Below are 21717 nucleotides of genomic sequence, written 5' to 3' on the forward strand. Positions count from 1 at the left end.
CTTGGTTATCTGCATACTGACCCAATTTGTCCACATAATTTATATGCTTCATTTATTTATCATTGATAACTAAAGGACTGAGTAGCCCTTTGTTCTGCAAAATATTAAATTTCTCTATAAAAACATTAATTTCCTCCTGTATTTTTTGGCATATTCTTTCCAAGTTTTACATCAAAGACCTTTTAGTTAATACCTTCTTGAATTCCAGAATAGTCCCTGTTCTGTCTTCAATGCTAGTTTCTTCTAGATGATACTTGTTCTTACTGTTCAAAGAATTTATAAGCCTGGTGGCTTCCTCAGGCATCCTTCCTAATTCTTGCTTTGTCCTCTAAATTTCTTCCAGGGCTACCTTTACTAAATCAATCTGTTCAAATATTATTTGTATTGATGGCCAAACATCATTTATTGACTAAGTGACATTGGCCCAGAGAATCTTCTTTATGTCTGCCAAGGGCTTGTCAAATGTAAGGTCTTTTTCTAATGATTTCACCTTTTGTTCTAACCCTTTATTCTCCCTTACTTTTTCTGCAAATTTTTTTTTTTGAAAGGTCATATTTCTATTGTAAGGTACCATATTATTCTTTGACCTTTTGCAACTCTGAAAATGGACCTTCATCTCCTCCATTGATTTTATCAATTCTTCTATACTCAGGCTTGAATTTCCTGCTGGTGTTGTTCCTGTACCTGTAACTACTTCAGCTGTGGCAAAAGGAATATTGGGTGCCAGGGCTGTTGCTAGTGTTAAAGGGACTACAGTGGAGACTAGTGGTATCACATTTGGTGGTTGGGAGGTCACCTCTCCTTTCTTACTTTTGAGTGACCTTTCTAATTCTTTCTCGGTCTCATTCAGTTGTTCATTAAGCTGTAGGAGTAAGTCCATAAGCTCCTCTTCAGATTTCTTCGTAATAATTTCTACAGTTTGTGGATGTCTAGATGGGGGTAATTTTTACTGTTTTCTTAGGGTAGCTATGTCTTCATCTTTTTTCTTCATTAAGGCTTCTGCAGCCTTCACATCGTTTGGATTAAGTCCCAATCCAATCACTAACTCTTCCAAAGACTTAATTCTATTATCTTTAGAATGTGAGGAGAGTCTCTCTAGTTGTAATTGGGTAGTAGTATTACTTAAAGAATTTTCTAATCTTTGGGCCATCATGGCCTTACCAGTTGGTGAGCCCTAGTATTGCAGCAATAATGCTGCAACTCCTGGAACTCCCTTCTTTAATTTTATCAACCCGGTAGTCCGTAACAAACTTGGAAGCGACGGTGCTATATGCACAAGTACTAGCTCTTGCCGCAGCTGTCACTTGGTTAGCTGGCACAAGTCCGCTAGGAGCTTAAGCCAGCTTCTGTGAGCTCTTAGAAGAAGCTTTTTAACTGATGAATGAAAGCTAACTCAAAGGGGCTAATTTACTTGCAGAAAGAAACTGGAAAGCGGAAAGGAAATGCAAACCCTAATTTTACCAACTAGCCCTACTGATGCGAAAAAGAGGATGCAAGCTACTGAAAGAGATGCCATTGACTTCTAGGAAGGTAAAATGCATGTGTCTAAGTTATCACTATCTGAAGAAAACATATTTTTGTATTTTTGAATAAGTTGTCACAATTATCATGCATACAATTTAACTGTTTTTGACTATGCATAGGTGGATTGGCGAGAGGAAATGCTTGGAAGAGGTCGAGAAGGTTCAGAGAGGGCCTAAGGGGTCCCTAACACCCTTCCAGAGAGTTTCATAGAGTTTTTCTATCAAGAAACCTCATTCGTGATCTTCTATAGGAAGTCTGCAGGGGTTCTACAGGATGTTTCAAGAATTTCTATAGGATGTTCAGAAATTTCTACAGGATGTTTAAAAATTGGATTTTGGAGGATGTGTGAGTGAGGGAAGATGCATGAATGGATATGGAGGTAGGATAGGGGTCTGAAGTGGCCCAGCGACTGGTGGATGGAGTGGTAAGAAGGTGTAGATAGCTAAGTTGGCTCAAAGAATGCTGAAACAATGATGTACAAAAACTAGGGTTATGTGAGCAAATGTGGCAAACGTGAGGTAAGGATTCTAAGTAGAGGGTGGAGTGGATGGTTTTGATGGAGAATAAGCAGATGAAGGAGTGGTACAGGTGCTCTGCAAGTAATTTTTCCAATCTGAACCAACAAAGACTTGTAAATTCAAAGACCTAGTTACGTTGACCTAATTTGCTAGCTGTCAGTAAAGAGAATGAACAAAAGTGTGACCTGCAATGAAACCATGTATTTTAACTCAAGCAACTAATAAAACGAAAGTCTGAACTTGTAACCAACTTCTACACATGAAGATCAAACACTAGTGATTGCATGGCAAAGCAAAATCAATGTTTTTGCGGGCAGCAAAGTCATCCTAGTCACAGCTCCTGATCCCACTAAGGGAGAGGTGAAACAACAGATGTTTGTTGGCCCTTTTCTTGAAGTTTTTTCTGTTAACAACCTATCAACTAAATCTGAGCATGAAAAGCTATTTTACTCATCAAAAACAACCTAAATAATAAAACAAGGTTTAAATCTAAATAACAGATTTTATTCTAAGAATGCAGCAAAGACACATGAAAGTAAACAAAGGAGGTACTCGGCACTTGATATGGGCCCAACCCCAAGAGCTACAGCCTCCTAAGAGAGATTTAGAGCTGGTGGAAAGCTGGATTCATATTTATTGAATAAGAAATAATAGTTACATCAAAAACTGTCCACAAGGGAAACTTGAAAATGTGCTGAAAGCAAAGCTAATCTACTGCCTAAAAATTGAACTACAAAATGACTACAAAATGAATACCAAATGACTAACTAAAATGAGGCCCTAAGCCCTGTTATTTATACAAATTGAGGACCCCAATAGTCCTCCTAAACTTTAGGGACTCGGCTACCCAAAACTTGCAGTTAACAACAGTCCTACTTGACTTGCTTGGCTACCCTTGTGGTAATTGATTTGGTGGCCCTTGAACTCCGAGATGATGGTGGAGAATTCAAGGTAAGGGCCCATAAATGAAGGGGACACCTTCCTACAAATCCTCTCCCTTGTTCTCCCACGAATTTGGCTGCCAAGTGCTCATTAAAACCTTCAATTTTGTCTCCAAATTGACCAAAAAGGCTACACAAAGCACACATTAGACTTGTTGCCATAATGACTAACCCAATTCACTCTATTAGCATAAATATAATCAAAAACACGCAATAAACTAATGAGAATGGTGGATTAAGTCAAATTAGGAGGTTGAATGAGCCCAAATAATTTTCCACTTTTCGGGCTCATCATCACCCCCTACTGAAAGTGTTGCTCATCCTCTGAGCAACCAATATATCTCCTCATCTTTGATGGCCCTGGTGGCTTCCCTGTCATGTTAAGCTTCTGAAGTGATGTCCTCTTCTCGGTCATGAAACCATGTTTTTCTCTCTGCTTCTTCCCACTGCCTGTGCTCCTTTTCCTAGAGAATTCTCAACTTCCTATAGAACTGTCTCAGCATCCTGTAGAACTGTCTTTGAGTCCATTATCTGAATTCTCTCTCTCCAAGTGAAGGCTTTTGGCTTCCTCATTCATAGGTGATGGACATCCTTGAAGGAGACTCCTCCTTTGGTGTGGTAGGGGTGTCAACAATGGTGATTGGTTCTTTGGATGGTGGTTGAGGTCTGCTGGTTTTAATTCTTACACTTCTTCTTGTCTTAAAATACAGTGAGGGCTCCCTCTTTTGCTTCTCATTCTGCTTGGGGGATGTGCTTAGGGTGGCCAGCACAACTGCTGCCTCCCTAGCTAAAATCTCGGCCAATTTCTCCTTTTGCTGCCCTTTCCCCAAACTTCCTGTAGAAAGTCCTGTAGTGGTCGTTTTTTGGCTTCCTTTAGAAGTAGTTTTCTGTGATTTGGCTTGCTTGGCTAGGGGTGCCTTCTCTTTGACTTGTGCTGTGGTTAAATCCATCTTATGCCTGATCTCAGTTAACAAATGGAAGTGATAACCATATACAATATTGAATCGCCCCTCATAGGTAATATATTTCATAACCTGAAGGCCGACCTTGCTCCAAAAAGGATGTAAGCTGGTTGGTCTGGTTTGGTGAGAGTGCCCTGTTTCAATGCTCCGAGCAGAAAGGGACTGTTGTTTTATGTTTTCCTCTTTTGATCCTCACGACAGGATTTCTCAGGTGTTTGTATTTCAACTTTGCACCAATTCCCTGGTTATAATGCTTTTGCTGCCCAAACCCGACTGTCAAAAGGGAATCAGGCTCCCACAGATAGAGTGCAGAGCATAATTTTCATCCTCAGCATGCATACAATCATGTAAAATTCACATTCTCCATGCACAGGTTAACCCTCACAGTGGTTTATCATTTCTAGCAGAGGAATTTCTTAACAGGAACTATGGAAGAGAATTTGATGCAGAACCAACTGAAACATTCCGTGTAACACACAGGAAAACTACTATTCTGGATTCACAGGCAGACTTGTTTCATACTTTCTTATTCAAAATAGTTTAATTCACCACCTTTCGAAATATCATGCATGGGAATGGTGTTTTCCAGCCTACCTCTCTTCAAGCTCCAAACTGGATGAAGAAAAACTCAGGCTTCTCTACTCTGGAAGGCTTTGCTGTACTTTCCTGTAGAACGTCTTTCTGTAGAATGCTGGCTGGCTTCTGTAGGATGTCTTAGCGCCTCTGAACGATCTTGGTATGCGGGAGAATTTTGAACAGGCCGAAAAACTCAGTGGAGGACGATAGGTTAACCGATTGTGGGAGCGGAGGACGCATCCTTCAGCTAAGAATGTTGCACATGCAAATTAATCAGCGGGTGGTGAGAGTCAGCCGAGCATCATTTAATTGCGGCATGATTTGTGGTGGGGGAGTGAAGTTACAGCTGCAAGGACGATGATAAACTGGAAACAACAGTGGTGAGAGTTCGATCGGCTGTTTTATGGAGATTTCCGTTGATGTAGGGTGAGCTGGCCAACTGCACGTTGGCCCCATGCAGACTGTTGGTCCCCTGCAGTGCTTAACTGTTTGTTCTCTACCTGTAATCTCGTCCATCAATCACGCTGAGGTTTAACTGGTCATCACTACCTGTTTTCCGGTTTCCTCCTGAGATGGTTGAGCACACGTGTCTTATTCACCCACAGAGCACTGTTGAACTAGATGAGGGTGGCCAGTTAGCTGGCCACCGATTTTTTTTAATCCCAACCATCTCATTGCTCATGTTGTTTCCGAATTACATTCATGCAATCAGAGGAATGAGTTTTAGTCACGTCCCTGAAGTCAAATGGTTGTTGTGAGATGCTTTTTGCTGCTGCATGCATCTGTTTCGGTGGTTGCATGATGGATCCTTTGTGATATAAGCTCTTTGCTATCTGATGTGTGGTTATTTTGCTTGTGCAGGTATCCTCTAGTCAGATCTAAGCTGCAGGAGTTTGTTTCCACGTTCAGATCTGCACCCTCAAGCTGCTGCTGCTGAATTTTCACAGGACCAAAAATTGTTTTCGCCATTTCTCCCGAACGATAGATGAGATTGCTCTAAAACTTTCTGAGCATGTTCCTATCATCATGATGCACCTCCCATTGAAAAATTGCGATCAATGGATGCACAGATTTCGAGAAAAATGGAAAATGGCTGAAGATTTCAGAGATCAATTTCTCAGAAACCGTTCATCGGAATTGGCTGAAACTGCTTGAGTAGGTTACTATCACCCATATGCATCTCCCCATGAAACAGGTTTTGAAACGGATGCACGGATATGGATAAAATGCAAAAATGGCTAAAGGTGATGGAGGCTGATTTCATGGAAACCATGCACCAGAATTGGCTGAAACTACTCAGGCATGTTGCCATCACCCCTGTACAATTCCCCATAAAATGGTTTTTCAAATGGATGCATGGTTTTCAAGTTAGGGCAAAAACAAATTATGTTCTATGTATTTTTTCTTCAAAGCATTCTGCAAGTTTTTGCATGGTGAAAAAGAATGAGTTTGGGCTGTGATGCAGGCATGGAGATGATGGAGGAGGAGTTTGAAAATTGCAGGAGGACTTCTGAACCCTTGAGGAAGCTACCATGTTCACCAAACTACTTTTTTTCAATCCATTTTTAACTTCTTGTAATTTCTACAGGAACTTCCTATAGAAAACATAGTTTTGAGGAAAGAAGCACAATGACATGGAAAAAATGATGGAAAAGGGTGAGGGATGGAAAAATGGATGTGTTCAGGCCTCATGGACATATCCCCGCCCTTCTGGTCCTCTTCGGAGATCAATTTGGCTTTTTTGTAAGCTTCCTGTAGAAGACACAAAACTTCTTGTAGAAAACATAGTTTTCATAAAAGAAGCACAATGAGGTGGAAAAAAATGATGGAAAAGGGTGAGGAATGGAAAAATGGATGCTTGCAGGCATAACCAATAGATTTCAAGATTTAGATTCCCTTCCAAAATCGAATCTGGCTCGCTTGAAGGTTCTACAGGATGTTTCCTGTAGAAATACAGAACTTCCTGTAGAAGGCACAAAAATTCCTTTGTCTTTGTTTTGAGTGATCCTCCTGACCTGCAATGTCCTTCTTGCAACCTACAATTATCCAATGGAAATTAGCTTTATTTTTCTTTTCTTTTTTCTCTTTTTTTTTGAAAGACAACTAGGGCGCCTCATGGAGGTTTTCACCCTAATTGCCTGCCCTAGGCACCTCCAAGGGAGGTTTTCACCTAGAGATCTTATTCTCTTTTCTCTTTTTTCCCAACCCATTGACCGCCTCATGGAGGTTTTCAATCAATGAGCCAATCTGAGGCGCCTCCGAGGAGGTTTTGACCTTAGATTTTTATTTTTCTTCTTATTTTCATTTTTTTTTCTTTTTTCCATTTTTCTACCCTACCCTACTTGAAAAACAAAATCATTTTCAAGTATAAGAATACTTCCAATGGAGCCATGTGCACATCGAGATTAGAGACAAGATGATGTGAAGGCTCGAAATGCATGCTTTGATAGTTATCCAGATTTTAGAGACAAAATGATCTGACTTTGAAGGGATCAAACATAGTTGAGGAAGAGAGTACTGCTGCAACTTAGTGACTGTCTGGAACCATGTCTCAATATAGCTTTGATATCCTTGGTCCTTTTGCTGATCTGGATCATTCTTCATGTCACCTTCTATCATGACCTTCTCATCTTCCACTTTTTTCTGATCTTTTGTTGAGTACATGGAGGATTTGATGGTAACCATGAGGGAATTCTCTCGATCTCTGATTCTGATCTCTTCTCTTCATCAAGTGCAGCCCATGGTTCTTTGATCTCCACTTTTGAATCTTCTTTTGCCGGGTGTGGTCCTTCAATGCTTTCAAGATAATCTCTTTCTTGCAATGCTTTTCCTGAGCTATGGTGAAGATCATTAAGCTCAAGAGGAGTCATTTGGACATGTTGTGCCTCAGCTTTGCAATTAGGTTGAGCTATTCCAATGTGCAGGGTTTGGAAATGGTGGTATGGGTAGTTGAGTGGGGGTGTATATTTGAGATGGATGTGGATGGGGTTGTGGTTGGGCAGGCATTTGGGGTTGCCTTGGTGGAGCAGGAGGCGATGGTTGTGGACGAGTAGGTGGTGGAGGAAAAGAAGGAGGAGGAGTGTTGTATTAGGGCCTCCACCCCTGATGAGGTGCATTCCACTGAGGCTATGGCTGAGCATAAGAGTGAAATGAATGAGCAGCTGGTTGGGCATAATATGGATCTATGAAGGAACAAGGAGGAGATGTGAACCAAGAAGGATGAGCAGGGGGACCCCAAGAAGGCATGAAAGTGGCTTGATAGGGGTCATAATAGGTCTCGGATGTCCCTTGCAGTTCCTGCTGATAAGATCTAGGTTCATGTGGCCTCCTTTGGTTCATATAGTAGAGTGATTCAATGGCTCCTTTTGCCCTCTGATATGCAGCTTTGATTCCAGGAAAGGAAAGGCACTGATTCATAGGATGGTATTCTTCATAGACGAAACACACTTCTAGGGAGTGCATTAGACATTTGTCCCTAGGATGCTTTCTAGTGCACCTGGGACAAAAGATGGCCAAAGCCCTCTTGGCTTCCTCTTGCTTCTTTTGGATCCATAGGGTATCCAATTGCATGGCAAGAAACTGCCTCATATCACTCTTGAAATCTTCCATCTGATCTTCAAATTCGTCTTTGGACAAGGTGCTGCTCCCAACATTTCTGCTTGTAGCCATTTGCTCCAGAGGAATGGTTTCTTCTTCTTCTTCCCTTGAGGTTCTTCAAATGTGTCTTGCTGTCCACCTAAGGGTTCTTTAACCACAGCCATCGAAGAAGAGAGAATGTTGGCTGTGTGAAGCAGTGGGGGTGTTGTGCAATCATTTTTCTAACTTATCTCTACTCCTACAAGGCATGAAATGAAATCTTTTTGGTTGATTTTTGCTTTTTTCTACTTCTACCTACAAAACTGAAATAGATTGAACTGCAACTAACTATCTTGCGAAAATGAAAATGCGGAATTGAAATGAAGGCAGGAAAGGACTAATCTATCTTGCTCAAATGAAATTGCAGGAATGAAATGCTAGTCTACACTTGTGGAATTGAAATGCTAATCTACGCTTGTAGAAATGAAATTGCGGAATTGAAATGCTAATCTATGAAAGCGGGAAATGCTAATCTACTTTTGCATAAACGAAATTGCATAATGGAAATGAAATAAACTACTTAGCAGAAGATTGTAGTGGAAAATAGAAGAAAAGCAACAATCACCAATACTCTGACGCTTCCCCGGCAATGGCACCAAAAAGGGTGGTGAGCCCCAGTATTGCAGCAATAATGCTGCAACTCCTAGAACTCCCTTCTTTAATTTTATCAACCCAGTAGTTCGTAACAAACTTGGAAGCGACAATGCTGTATGCACAAGTACTAGCTCTTGCCGCAACTGTCACTTGGTTAGCTGGCACAAGTCCGCTAGGAGCTTAAGCCGACTTCTATGAGCTCTTAGAAGAAGTTTTTTAACTGATGAATGAAATCTAACTCAAAGGGGCTAATTTACTTGCAGAAAGAAACTGGAAAGCGGAAAGGAAATGCAAACCCTAATTTTACCAGCTAGACCTACTGATGCGAAAAAGGATGCAAGCTACTAAAAGAGATGCCATTGACTTCTAGAAAGGTAAAATGCATGTGTCTAAGTTATCACTATCTAAAGAAAACATCTTTTTGTATTTTTGAATAAGTTGTCACAATTATCATGCATACAATTTAACTATTTTTTACTGTGCAGAGGTGGATTGGCGAGAGGAAATGCTTGGAAGAGGTCAGGAAGGTTCAGAGAGGGCCTAAGGGGTCCCTAACACCCTTCCAAAGAGTTTCACAGAGTTTGGATATCATGAAATCTCATTCGTGAGCTTCTACAGGAAGTCTGCAGGGGTTCTACAGGATGTTTCAGGAATTTCTATAGGATGTTCAGAAATTTCTACAAGATGTTTAAAAATTGGATTTTGGACGATGGGTGAGTGAAAAAAGATGCATGAATGGATATGGAGGTAGGATAGGGGTCTGAAGTGGCCCGGGGACTGGTGGATGGAGTGGTGAGAAGGTGTAGATAGCTAAGTTGGCTCAAACAATGCTGAAACAATGATGTACAAAAACTAGGGTTATGTGAGCAAATGTGGCAAACGTGAGGTAAGCATTCTAAGTAGAGGGTGGAGTGGATGGTGCTGATGGAGAATAAGCAGATGAAGGAGTGGTATAGGTGCTATGCAAATCGTTTTTCCAATCTGAACCAACAAAGACTTGTAAATTCAAAGACCTAGTTACGTTGACCTAATTTGCTAGCTGTCAGTAAAGAGAATGAACAGAAGTGTGACCTGCAATGAAACCATGTATTTTAACTCAAGCAACTAAGCAAACGAAAGTCTGAACTTGTAACCAACTTCTACACATGAAGATCAGACACTAGTGATTGCATGGAAAAGCAAAATCAGTGTTTTTGCGGGCAGCAAAGTCATCCTAGTCACAGCTCCTGATCCCACTGAGGGAGAGGTGAAACCACAGATGTTTGTTGGCCCTTTTCTTGAAGATTTTTCTGTTAACAACCTATCAACTAAATCTAAGCATGAAAAGCTATTTTAATCATCAAAAACAACCTAAATAATAAAACAAGGTTTAAATCTAAATAACAGATTTTATTCTAAGAATGCAGCAAAGACACATGAAAGTAAACAAAGGAGGTACTGGGCACTTGAGATGGGCCCAACCCCAAGAGCTATAGCCTCCTAAGAGAGATTTAGAGCTGGTGGAAAGCTGGATTCATCTTTATTGAATAAGAAATAATAGTTACATCAAAAACTATCCAAAAGGGAAACTTGAAAATGTGCTGAAAGCAGAGCTAATCTACTGCCTAAAAATCGAACTACAAAATGACTACAAAATGAATACCCAATGACTAACTGAAATGAGGCCCTAAGCCCTCTTATTTATACAAATTGAGGACCCCAACAGTCCTCCTAAACTTTAGGGACTCGGCTGCCCAAAACTTGCAGTTAACAGCAGTCCTACTTGACTTGCTTGGCTGCCCTTGTGGTAATTGATTTGGTGGCCCTTGAACTCCGAGATGATGGTGGAGAATTCGAGGTAAGGGCCCATGATGTTTGTGATGCTGCACTCATGGCCTAGGGAAACCCCTCCTTCCAGACCTGGTCCTAAAATTTAAAAAACAGTGTTTTATCCCTTATACGCGACATTGCCCTGAGTTAAATGCGTGTACACGCGGGTCTGTGTATACCCAACCCACGTGTATGTATTAAAACACTTAAAAAAATAAATAATTCCTTATTTTCAGGCGGAGATCGTGGGTTTTACCTGCTGATCACCTGTTAGTGCCCGTGGCCCAACTGTTCCCAACCAACTCCTAACTAAAAAACTACTTTGGAGATGGTATAAAAAGACATCAAAGGGAAGGCCTAAGGGAGAGAGAAAAGAGAGCAAGATTATTATGCTGAGATTTTTCCCTTAGACCAGGTCTGAAGTCCTTGGTGCATTTTTCACTTCCCCCATTCTGCATAGGAAACCCTTGTTTCCATGTGTATTGGTGATCACTCATCCTTTATATCACCATTGAGTAAGACTTGGAAGGAGCTCTTGTTGGAGGCTTGAGGCTGGAACGAATCCAGGAGGAAGCTTTGCTTGGAGCCTACTGAAGGTGTTTCAGGTGAAATCTTTCCATCATATGTACTTTACTTGCCTTTATATAAAGAAACACATCTTGGTCCTCGAAACAATCTTTCTTTGTGCTTATGAGATTCATGTTTTGAATTCTTATGCAAGTAGTTAGTTAAAGAGTTTTATAACTAACTTTATAGCATGAAGATGGTTTATGTATAAGTATTTGTCCATGTACTGCTGTGCTCTTTGATTTGTTTGTTTTACAGGTCAAAGGAGAAGAAGGGAACTCCAAGAAGGGTTTGGACCCTAAAGGCCTTCTCGAACGTAGGACCTTAGGTACGTACCCTCAACATTAGAATTTGCTTACATTAAAGATAATGGCTGTGTGTGTGTTTCTTTGAATAAGCAATTTTTAGTCTGGTAGAGTCTTAACCCAAAGGACCCTAGGGGTACTTTCCCCTCAACCAGAATTGGCGACTCCGCTGGGGAACAACACTCTTGTTGTTCCTAGTTTGGGTAGTCTTCAAGCCAATCAAGGCTCAGCCCCTCTGTTTGCTGGCTCTGACTGTCTGATCTGTTCTTGAACTCTAAGCTTTTCCAGTTTTTTCAATCTGTATTTTTATTTTTCTTGAAAATTTTCAGATACGCTGTTTTTCTGGATTACAGAAGCGTATATACGCAAGTTGAACTAAGTGAACCCGCGTATACACAGGTTTCCTCAGTTACAGTCACGTGTACACGCATTCTGAACATCACTGCAGGCGCGTATATTATATAATTTTCAAGATTTATAAATTTTATTTCTGCTGAATGTTTGTCTGGTGGTTTGGGTCAGTTTGAAGCAGTCATTTTCCAGTAACAGTCCTCTGTTTAACAGGGGGCATCTTGTTCTGAACTCTCTCTAGTTATAAGGAGTATTAGTCTTGTTTTCGTTGATTGCAAGCATCATTGTTCTTTGACACACAAGAGTTCTGGTTAAGAATCTTGACCGCTCTGTTTTGGCAGAGTAGGAAGATTGGATTCAATCTTTGTGTTCATTTTGTTTTGATGACCCTTTTGTTTGCTTAACGAAACCATTTTTGTGACCATTTGCTCCTTCGTTTCGGGAAAGTTGTTTGTTACCATTTTCTTGAAACTTGTCTTTTGATCTTTTGGACTTTCATTGCTGCTTTTGATTGTCAAGAGCGATTTCAAACACATTTATTTTTGTTGGGTTTTCATCATTTGAAAGGTGTCAATTCACAAAAGTGTTTGGTTGCCTATTCATCAATCATTGGTGTCAGTATTTTTGAGAGCATTCTTTGAAAAAAGACTTCTTGACTTGATTGAAAGAAAATCTTTTGAAAGTTTTGAGTTTCGCTTTCTTAAACTTGCTTTTCATTTGATTTCCTTTTTGCGAAGTGAAAGTGCTTTGTGTTTATCTTAGAACTTGTTTTTATTGTTTGGACGAAATGATTGGTAACACATCATCTTCTATCTAAGCATTTTAGTGGCAAGACAAATTTGATAAGGCAACATCTTTCCTTCTTTGTTTTTAGAGTAGTCTTTAAATCGTGCATCCACATATAGTTCTTGCATTAGGATAGATTTGCATCTCTTTTTAGGCATATATAGTTTTGTTAGTTTTTGTGAGTGTGGAGTCTGAAAAGAAAAGGAAAATTTGTTTATATTAGAAGTACCTCTGAACCTCATAGAAATTGCTCTTCATCGAAAACAAAAAGTGCATGTGCATGTAGCTAAGTTTTATTAATTTCTTTTGCATCCATAAAAACACCACAAGTTTCATCTCCATTACCTTGTGACTTAAAGAACAGCCTAATAAAATCAAGCGCTAATTAAAATCCATTAGAACTTTTTGTTTTAGTCAGTTACACCAACAAGTTTAGGATTTTAGGGCCTTGGATTAGGCGAGTGGAGAGTTAACTCTCCAAGGCCACATAAAACGTCAAACATAAGAGTCTGAATAACGAGAGAAAATCCAATAGCGTTAGGAAGACCAGGAAAGCTCCGGATCTGGGAGTTAAGCACAAGGGTCTGTGAAGACAGGGAAGAGAGATACCCCCTCTCCTACTTGTCCGAACTTACCTCACGACTGTTCCGCCTGGCTTCTGCGACGAGTTGGTACCCATAGTTGCCTCTCCTAGGGATCTACACAGGTGGCTGCGGAGGGGAATCCCGTGGCACCTGAGGTTGATGTTGTATCACTCTCGACAGTACTACTGGAGGGCACCCTTGCGAAGCTTGGGGGCTTGCACCGGCACAGGCTGTTGTTAGGAGGTCAGCGTAACTTCCTCTGATACCTTCGCTGATAGGACTGGGCCCTCATCATCCCAGACTATCTTCGGAAGGCCCCTTGATTCACTTTCTCGTATTTTGGTGTCCGGTCCTAATCACCTGGAGCGGAAATACTTGGAAGTTGTTTGACTGGCTGTATCTTTAGGGACTTTATAGTGTGTGCTCTGTGCTCCTAGTTGGCCTAGCTTTCAATTTTTTTGAGTCTTTAGTTAGATCATAACAAAAAATTCAAAGTGGCTGACCGATCTCCAAGACGATCTCGAAGACTTCATGGTCTCTCGCCACCAAGTTTAGAGCCTTCTCCTAGAAGGCACAGAGGCAATACTACCAGTGGGGTCCGTCCCACGCCGGTTGACGCATCGGGGATTGATCCTCCTCTCGGGGACATTAGCGGCCAAGCAAGGCCTGGCACTTCTGAGCAAGAGAGGGACACTCCAGTCCTTTCTCGAGTTCGCTTTCAAGCGGAGAATAATGTAGAGGTAGAAGAATTCTCAGAGTCGTTAGGGGCTCCAAATTCTCCACTACCATCTAGTCATCCAGACGTATTGCAATACGTTGGGACTCCGTCACATAGACCATCAAGTCCAGGTTACGCTACGCGCTTACCATTCATGACCACTACTGGAAGCATGGCTTCTACGAGTGCTACGACTATGCAAACCCCTACATCGGTGCAAGGGGGAGGAACCATTTCCATCCCCTTCGCTTCCTTGTTCGGATCTTTTGCTAGCACATCTTTAGTTGGGTCTACCTCCATTCCGTCCACGAGTGGAAATGCCCAAACCAATGCTTTTGGTACTGGACTCTTCCCTTTTGGCACCCAATCACAGGGTATTCCATCGGTTCCGTTTAGTGCCGCTACGTCCATGATGGGCGGATCGGCTTCATTCCAGGGTTTTCCTTTCGGAAGTGGTCATATACCACATTCCAACCCGGCGGTAGGATCCATGCCTTTTTCTTCTATAGGACAAAGCAGCAATCCTTTCCAAGGTTGGAATAACCCCGGGGTTAGTAGCGCGGGAACTGGGAATTTGTTTATCGGCCAACAAGGGAATAGGCCGTACAACATGGTTAGCATGTTTCAAAGTATTCCTCCCCTTGCTTCGACTTGGAATCCGTATCAGGGGTTATCAACTCCCTACAATCCTTTAGGAGGAAACTTTGCTGGTTATGGAGGTTATACGGCAGGAGTTGGTCAAACTCCGAATTTTGCTGGACCACAAGGCTTGCCTTTTGGTTCAGCCGGTTCTACTGGTCACTTCGGGCAGCCTGGTGCCTTCCAAATTCCAGGACAATCTTTTCAGAGCTTTGGGAGTTCTGCCCAGTCTGGGTGGAATCCCCAAGGTCCTCCTAGGCTTCCGTTTCTGGCAACGTTAAACTTGCCAGATCTCACTAAGTTAACAAATGACCCAATCAGGTATAATCTGGCCTGGCCTCCGGTCCCAACCAAACTCCCTTCGAACATTCCAAAATTCGAAGGGAAGAGTGGTGAAGACCCAGGCGACCATGTAACCACATTCCATTTGTGGTGCTCATCTAACTCCCTTATCGATGACTCAGTTAGGTTGAGACTCTTTCAGCGCACCTTGACTGGAAATGTAGCCAAGTGGTATATAGAGTTGCCAGGGGGCAGCTTCACATCCTTCTCCGACTTAGCCAACATCTTCTTAAATCACTTTCAGTTGCCTGTCCGCTATGACGCCGGAACTGAACTTCTGGCCACCTTTCGTCAAGATAAGGCTACTCACATTTCCGATCACATTCAGGAATGGAGACGGAGAAAGAGGCTCATTAAAGCCGAAATTCCTCCGGAATACCGTCTCGAGTGGTTTTTGAAGTCTTTACAACCCGAGATCTCCAAGGATGTCTCCATGTCTGGGGTCTATTCTGAGGAGCAAGCCATTTTTAGGGCCCAGCAATTAGAATTGATCTACTCTCAGTCTGGGATCCTACAAAAGTACTTGCCAGATGCTCCTGGATCTAAGGTTGATTTAGCTAAGCCGAAGCCAGGTCCGCACGCGGATGGTATCGTTGGGTCAATACACACAACTACAGTGAACTTGTTGAATCAATTGCAGCAGTTGTCTTTGCAAACTGCTTCTAACAACCAAGTCACATTGTCTAATCCTCCCGCTTCCCAAACTTCTTCAATTAATGCCGTCCAATCCGATAACCCCAAAGGAAATCAAAGTTCCAATGGGAAAAAGAAAGGATGTGGTAAGAAGAAGAACTCGGATGGGAAGCCCGATGCAAATAAATCCGGTAACAACGTTGGTGGTGGTAAAAGTGAGTCGAGAAAGAAAGTTAAGTTTCCTTGCAAATTATACAGTGGAGACCATCTAACTCATCTCTGCCCTAGGATTGAAGACGCTCAGCGCTTGTTAGGACAGCAAGGGACTTCTAGTTCTCAAGCTGTGTTAACTAACCCGTTTCCCCAAGGGCAGCAACTTCTTGCTGGCGCGAGTTTGAATCCTGGGACCTCCTCAGGGGGCAACCATGAAGGGGAAAAAGCATCAAATGTTTTTATGATGGGTTCAAATGTCCATGTGACTACTCGGTCACGTGATTATGGTGAAGCCGAAACATCTAAGGATAAAACTGTTCTCGGAGGTATTGACCTTCATATTGAGCGACCCCCTGTTGAGACTATACCTCGGATACCGAAAGGTTCCGCCAAACGCGCGACGATTAACGCTAACGCTAGGGCCGCCCAGAATTACTCCATTGTGGAGGATCTGGCTCAGAGCCCGTGTGCTATGTCTGCTTTGGAGGTTCTCCAGTCATGTCCGGCTCAGAGAAGCGCTTTACTCTCCGCAATTGGAGCAGTTGATCCGGCTAATTCTTTAGTGCTCACTTTTGACATGTTAAATGTCAAAAAGCGACTCCCTCATCATATGGATTTTCAGATAAAGTCTACATACCGGAAAATCAATATTTTTCGCACCGTTATAGATGAAGGAGCTTCAACATGTGTCATGTTGATGTCATGTTGGAAGGCTATTGGTTCACCTTCGGCTGTTCCTTCACCAACCGTCTTGACTGCATTTGATGGTCATTCTCACAAGCCGCATGGGATTATCTCGGCCTTTCCTATATGTGTTGGAGGGAAGGTCGTTAATATCGAAGTTGAAGTCGTAGATGCTAACCTAGACTATAATCTCCTATTAGGAAGGAACTGGGTATATGAAATGGAAGCCGTCGTATCGACTCTGTTTCGTGTCATTTGCTTTCCTCATGAGGGGAAAATCGTTAAGGTTGATCAATTGGACTACTCCCCAATCGATCCTCAAGCAACCTCCGACTCTACTGTTCCTTTGGTGGATAACCCTCGCCCGCCGACTGAGAATTTAGGAGTAGGGATGTATTCCTCATTGATGGGTACGTTTGACCTTCCCTCTCCTTTTGCAAAAATCAATGCTATTTCATCATCCAAGGAGTCTCCTCGAGAAGAGTTCTTCCGAACTCATTATTTTTCCGACCCTTGGACCTTGCCTTCACCTACGACCACATTAGTTGAAGGACAAGCAAATGGAATGGCATTTCCTATATCCGCAGCTGAGCTTAGATATCAGTCTATCATAGACGCTGCAGACAACCACTCCACTCCTTATTCTGAAGAAGAGTTGGATGGTCATGTGGCCCCAGCCTGGAGCTTAGATTCTATCTCTACCTTGGATTGCTTAGATTCAATTTTACCTTCTGAAGAAGCAATCCTTGAAGTAATGATGGGTATAGATCAACCTTGGGAAGACTTACACCATCGTTCGTACTTTCTTCCTCCTTTGCAGGAAGTGGAATCTAGGCTTTCCGAGCTCTGTACTAGTGATGTTGATATGGTGTCAAACCCTTTGGCTCCAACACACATTTGTGCCGAAGGTAATATGTCGGTAATTTCAAAAACGATACCCATCAACATCTCTAGGGACCCTAACATCATTGAGAATATCTTCATCGAAATCGAGTGTTCCCCTGAAGAAATTCAAATCTACACCGACCTCTTTAAGGAATATCATGACGTATTTGCTTGGTCTTATGAAGAAATGCTTGGCATTGATCCTTCTATAGTTCAGCATGAGATCAAGACATATGAAAACGCGAAACCTGTTTGTCAAAGACTTCGTCCGGTTAACCCTAGGAAAGCAGCAGCTATCAAAGCTGAAGTCTAGAAGCTGCTAAAGGCGGGTTTTATATACCCTGTTCCTCTTACCGATTGGGTTTCTAATCCAGTCCCCGTAGATAAAAAGCAAGGAACAATCCAAGTATGCATCGATTTTAGGGATCTAAATAAGGCTTGTCCAAAAGACAATTACCCCACGCCATTTATTGATCAAATTATCGACGAGTGTGCGGGTAACGAGATTTTTTCCTTCATGGATGGTTTTTTAGGTTATAATCAAATTTCTATCCGTCCTGAAGATCAGCATAAGACAGCCTTCATATGTCCCTGGGGTACCTTTGCATATCGAAAGATGCCTTTTGGTCTTAAAAATGCTGGAGCCACGTTTCAGCGGGCCATGTCATATGCTTTCCACGACATCAAACATGTCATCGAGGCATACTTAGATGATCTCGCTGCTCGTTCTCGAAAGAGAACAGATCACCCTAGTCATCTTCGATTAGTCTTTGAGCGATGTCGTTTTTATAAAATCCGGTTGAATCCTAACAAGTGCGTTTTCGCGGTTACGTCCGGTCGGCTGTTAGGGTTTATTGTGTCCAATGAAGGGATTCGGGTTGATCCCTTCAAGGTTGAGGCAATAATTCAGTTGCCTCCCCCATCTTCACTTCGGCAACTTCAAAGTCTTCAAGGGAAGGCTAACTTCTTAAGACGGTTTATAGCAAATTATGTCGAGATCACTAAAGGGTTCATGCGTCTACTGCGGAAAGGAGTTCCATTTATATGGGATGACTTTGCGCAGCAGTCATTTGATGCTTTGAAAAAAGCATTAGTCTCTGCCCCGCTTTTGAGTCCATCGGATTATGGTAGAGACTTCATTTTATATCTCGCTGCAGCAGAATCAACCATTGGTATGGTTCTAGTTCAGGAGGATGATGCTCTCACCGAGCACGTCATTTATTATTTGAGCTGAGGCTTAATAGGCCCTGAACTTCGCTATTCTCCGGTTGAGAAGTTGGCCTTGGCAGCTGTTCATGCTGTCCAACAGCTCCGTCATTATATTTTGCTACGTAAAACTTTTGTCTTAACGGCAGTCAATCCATTTCAATTTGTCCTAAGTAGGCGAGTGATTGGGGGCAAATATAATAGATGGATAGTCATTTTGCAAGAATTCGATCTCGAGTTCTTGTCTGCCAAATCTAAGAAATCCATGGTTTTTGCGGAACTTATCTCGGAGCTACCTTGTGGAGATGATATTGTTTATGAGGAAAGTTTACCCGACGAACATATATTCCTCATCTCTGCACAAGACCCTTGGTATGGAGATATCATTGTTTATCTCCAGACTTCGAAGTGCCCCTCTACTTTCTCCAAGGATGAACGTCGCAAATTACGTCACCTGGCAAAAAACTATGTTATTGTTGGTGACACATTATATCGTCGAGGGGTTGACTCAATCCTCTGGCGTTGTTTAACCTTAGAGGAAGTAGAGTCCGTGCTTAATGATTGCCACAGCGGAGCTTGTGGTGGTCATTTATCAGGGCTTGCTACAGCCCAACGCATCTTACGTGCTGGCTATTTTTGGCCTTCACTTTTTAAGGACTGTGTGGAAGCGGTCAAACGCTGCCACCCATGTCAAATCTTTACTCGGAAGATGCGTGCACATCCAGCTCCTCTTTTTCCCGTTGTCACTGTCGGTCCCTTTACTAAGTGGGGCATTGACTTTATGACTTGTAATCCGCCTTCAGCGGCGAATCACAAGTACATTATCGTGGCTGTAGACTACTTCACGAAGTGGGCTAAGGCCATGCCTACTTATAAGAACGATAGTGACACGGCAACTTTGTTTCTTTTCAATCAGATCATCTCAAGATTCGGTATCCCAAGGGAGATTTTCACTGACCATGGCAGTCATTTCCAAAATCAACTAACGTCCGAATTGGCTGGTAAATTAGGCTTCCGTCAGGAGCATTCGTCCCCTTATTATCCTCAGGCCAATGGGCAGGTCGAGGCAGTTAACAAAACTCTTAAGACGATACTCCAACGGACAATTGATAAAAATCGGTCCAATTGGCACATTATGTTGTATCCGGCTCTATGGGCATATCGAACCTCCATCAAAACGGCTACTGGTTTTACACCTTTTCAGTTGGTTTATGGGATGGAATCCATCTTCCCGGTCGAATGTGAAATTCCATCTCTTAAGTTGGCTGTTGAACTCCTTCCAGAGACTTCCAGTCTCGAAGAGCGCCTAGTTCACTTGGAACATCTCGATGAGCAGCGTCGAGACGCCGCCACGATGAATGAGGCTCACAAGAAAAGGGTTAAAACGCAGTATGATAAGTCTGTCCGTCCTCGAGTCTTTTCTGAAGGTGACCTTGTCTTGGTCTACGACCAAGATAAAGACACCTTGGGGGCAGGCAAATTTAGGCCTATGTGGTACGGTCCTTTCATTGTTAAACGAGTTTTAGAAAAAGGGTCATGAGTTAATCGACTTTGAAGGGAACAAGCTGGCAGAGCCCCAAAATGGGCTCTACCTAAAGAAGTACTTTGCTTAGTTCAGGCTGGGAAATGACTTCTTTGTACTTTATGTATATATTTATACATATATCGTCGAGCGTTTTCTGATATCAGTGCTTTTTGGTCTGCTGTAGCAGGTGCTGATGGATGATTTGGTCTATTTTGGGTTCGCCGATGGTGCTAGTCGACACACTCGGAATCTTGCTTCCGCAGCTTGGGTACTTTATTATCCAACTGGTCAATTGATGGTATCGAGAGGCGTGTGTATCGGTCCTGCTTCAAACAATATGGCCGAGTATACAACTGTTATCAATTTATTATCCGAGGCAATCTCTTATGGGATCGACTCGTTGGTAGTATATCTTGATTCTCAATTGATAGTGTCTCAATTAAATAACATTTATTGGGTTAGGGATCCATTATTATATCGCCAATATTTAAGGGTGAGGTTGTTGCAAAGATCATTTATTTACATTAATTATTTGCACATTCCAAGATCTCAAAATTGGTTAGCTGATTCTATCGCTAATCAAGCATTAGACTGGCATATCAATCATTCTTCATCATAAAATCATGCATCAAAAAGTCAAACTGTGTATATATATATATCATAAAGCGCCTCGAGTGTACATATGTGTGTCCAAAAATATACAAAATTGGGACTCAAATGCCCATAATCATGTCAGGCATATCTAACGCCTCGGCTCAGGATGAGCGTCTAAGTATGTCACTATAGCATTGGCCACGCGCCGAAAGACGCGAACCCAGTCACGTGGCATGCCAACCACATGACGCTGCATATCCAGAGGAAGGTCCTCTATCTCGGCCATCGGTACTCGGCAGCTCAGTCTCGCCAAGTGTCGTTGGACGTTGTTTAGGGTCCGTATCCACAGCCGCCTCTTCGGCTCCTCGGCCACGCCATCCATGCCGCGGGAATCCATCTGGTCGTACAGGCCCAATGTCTGGAACATGATCATCATATTAGTCATTTGAGTCTCACCAAAAAATATTTTTCAAAATTCATCATTATATTTGAAAAATCCAAAAAATCATAAAATCAATAAAAAATTCTCACCAATCTCACCCCATGCTGCATCCGGTGGTAACACTAGATCAGGATCTCCTCGGAAATCCAGCCCAGCATAGGGGTAATCATCTATGGCGATGATTTTCTGCTCCCACCAGGTAAAGAAGTCATCGTCAAATGCATTCCTTGGGACTTCCCCACCCCCCAGACGTTTCATCAGGTCAGCCCACCGGCCCATGCGTGGATCACGTGGGGTACTGATGGCAACTGCTACCCTGGGGCGGAGTGCGGGAACCTTCTCGAAGAAGAAAGTGCACAAGATGGTTCCGAACCCAAAGTTCTTGGTATGTCCCCTCCTGATAGAAGTGAGTTGTTCCTTCATGTTGGCCAAAAGAGGAGTACACCAGTCAAACACAGTAGTGAGACAGTCCACTGCCACGGTCATGGTTACCCGTGACGCCTGATGTAGTGAGGATGATCCGTTCACTCGAGCTATGGTGAACAAGATTATCCTTAGTGACAAACTCGCCACATGTGGGATAGAGATCTGGCTCCCGACCTTCCGATGACCCGGGCAGTAAATCTGTACATAGTCATCTACACTGAGGCTATTCCGTGTCCTGCCCCGGGAATGTACTACCT

The sequence above is a fragment of the Pinus tabuliformis genome, chromosome 6 (genome assembly GCF_031772625.1).
Source record: "Pinus tabuliformis cultivar Carrire ecotype Pingquan chromosome 6, CPIR1, whole genome shotgun sequence".
NCBI classification, from domain to species: Eukaryota; Viridiplantae; Streptophyta; class Pinopsida; order Pinales; family Pinaceae; genus Pinus; species Pinus tabuliformis.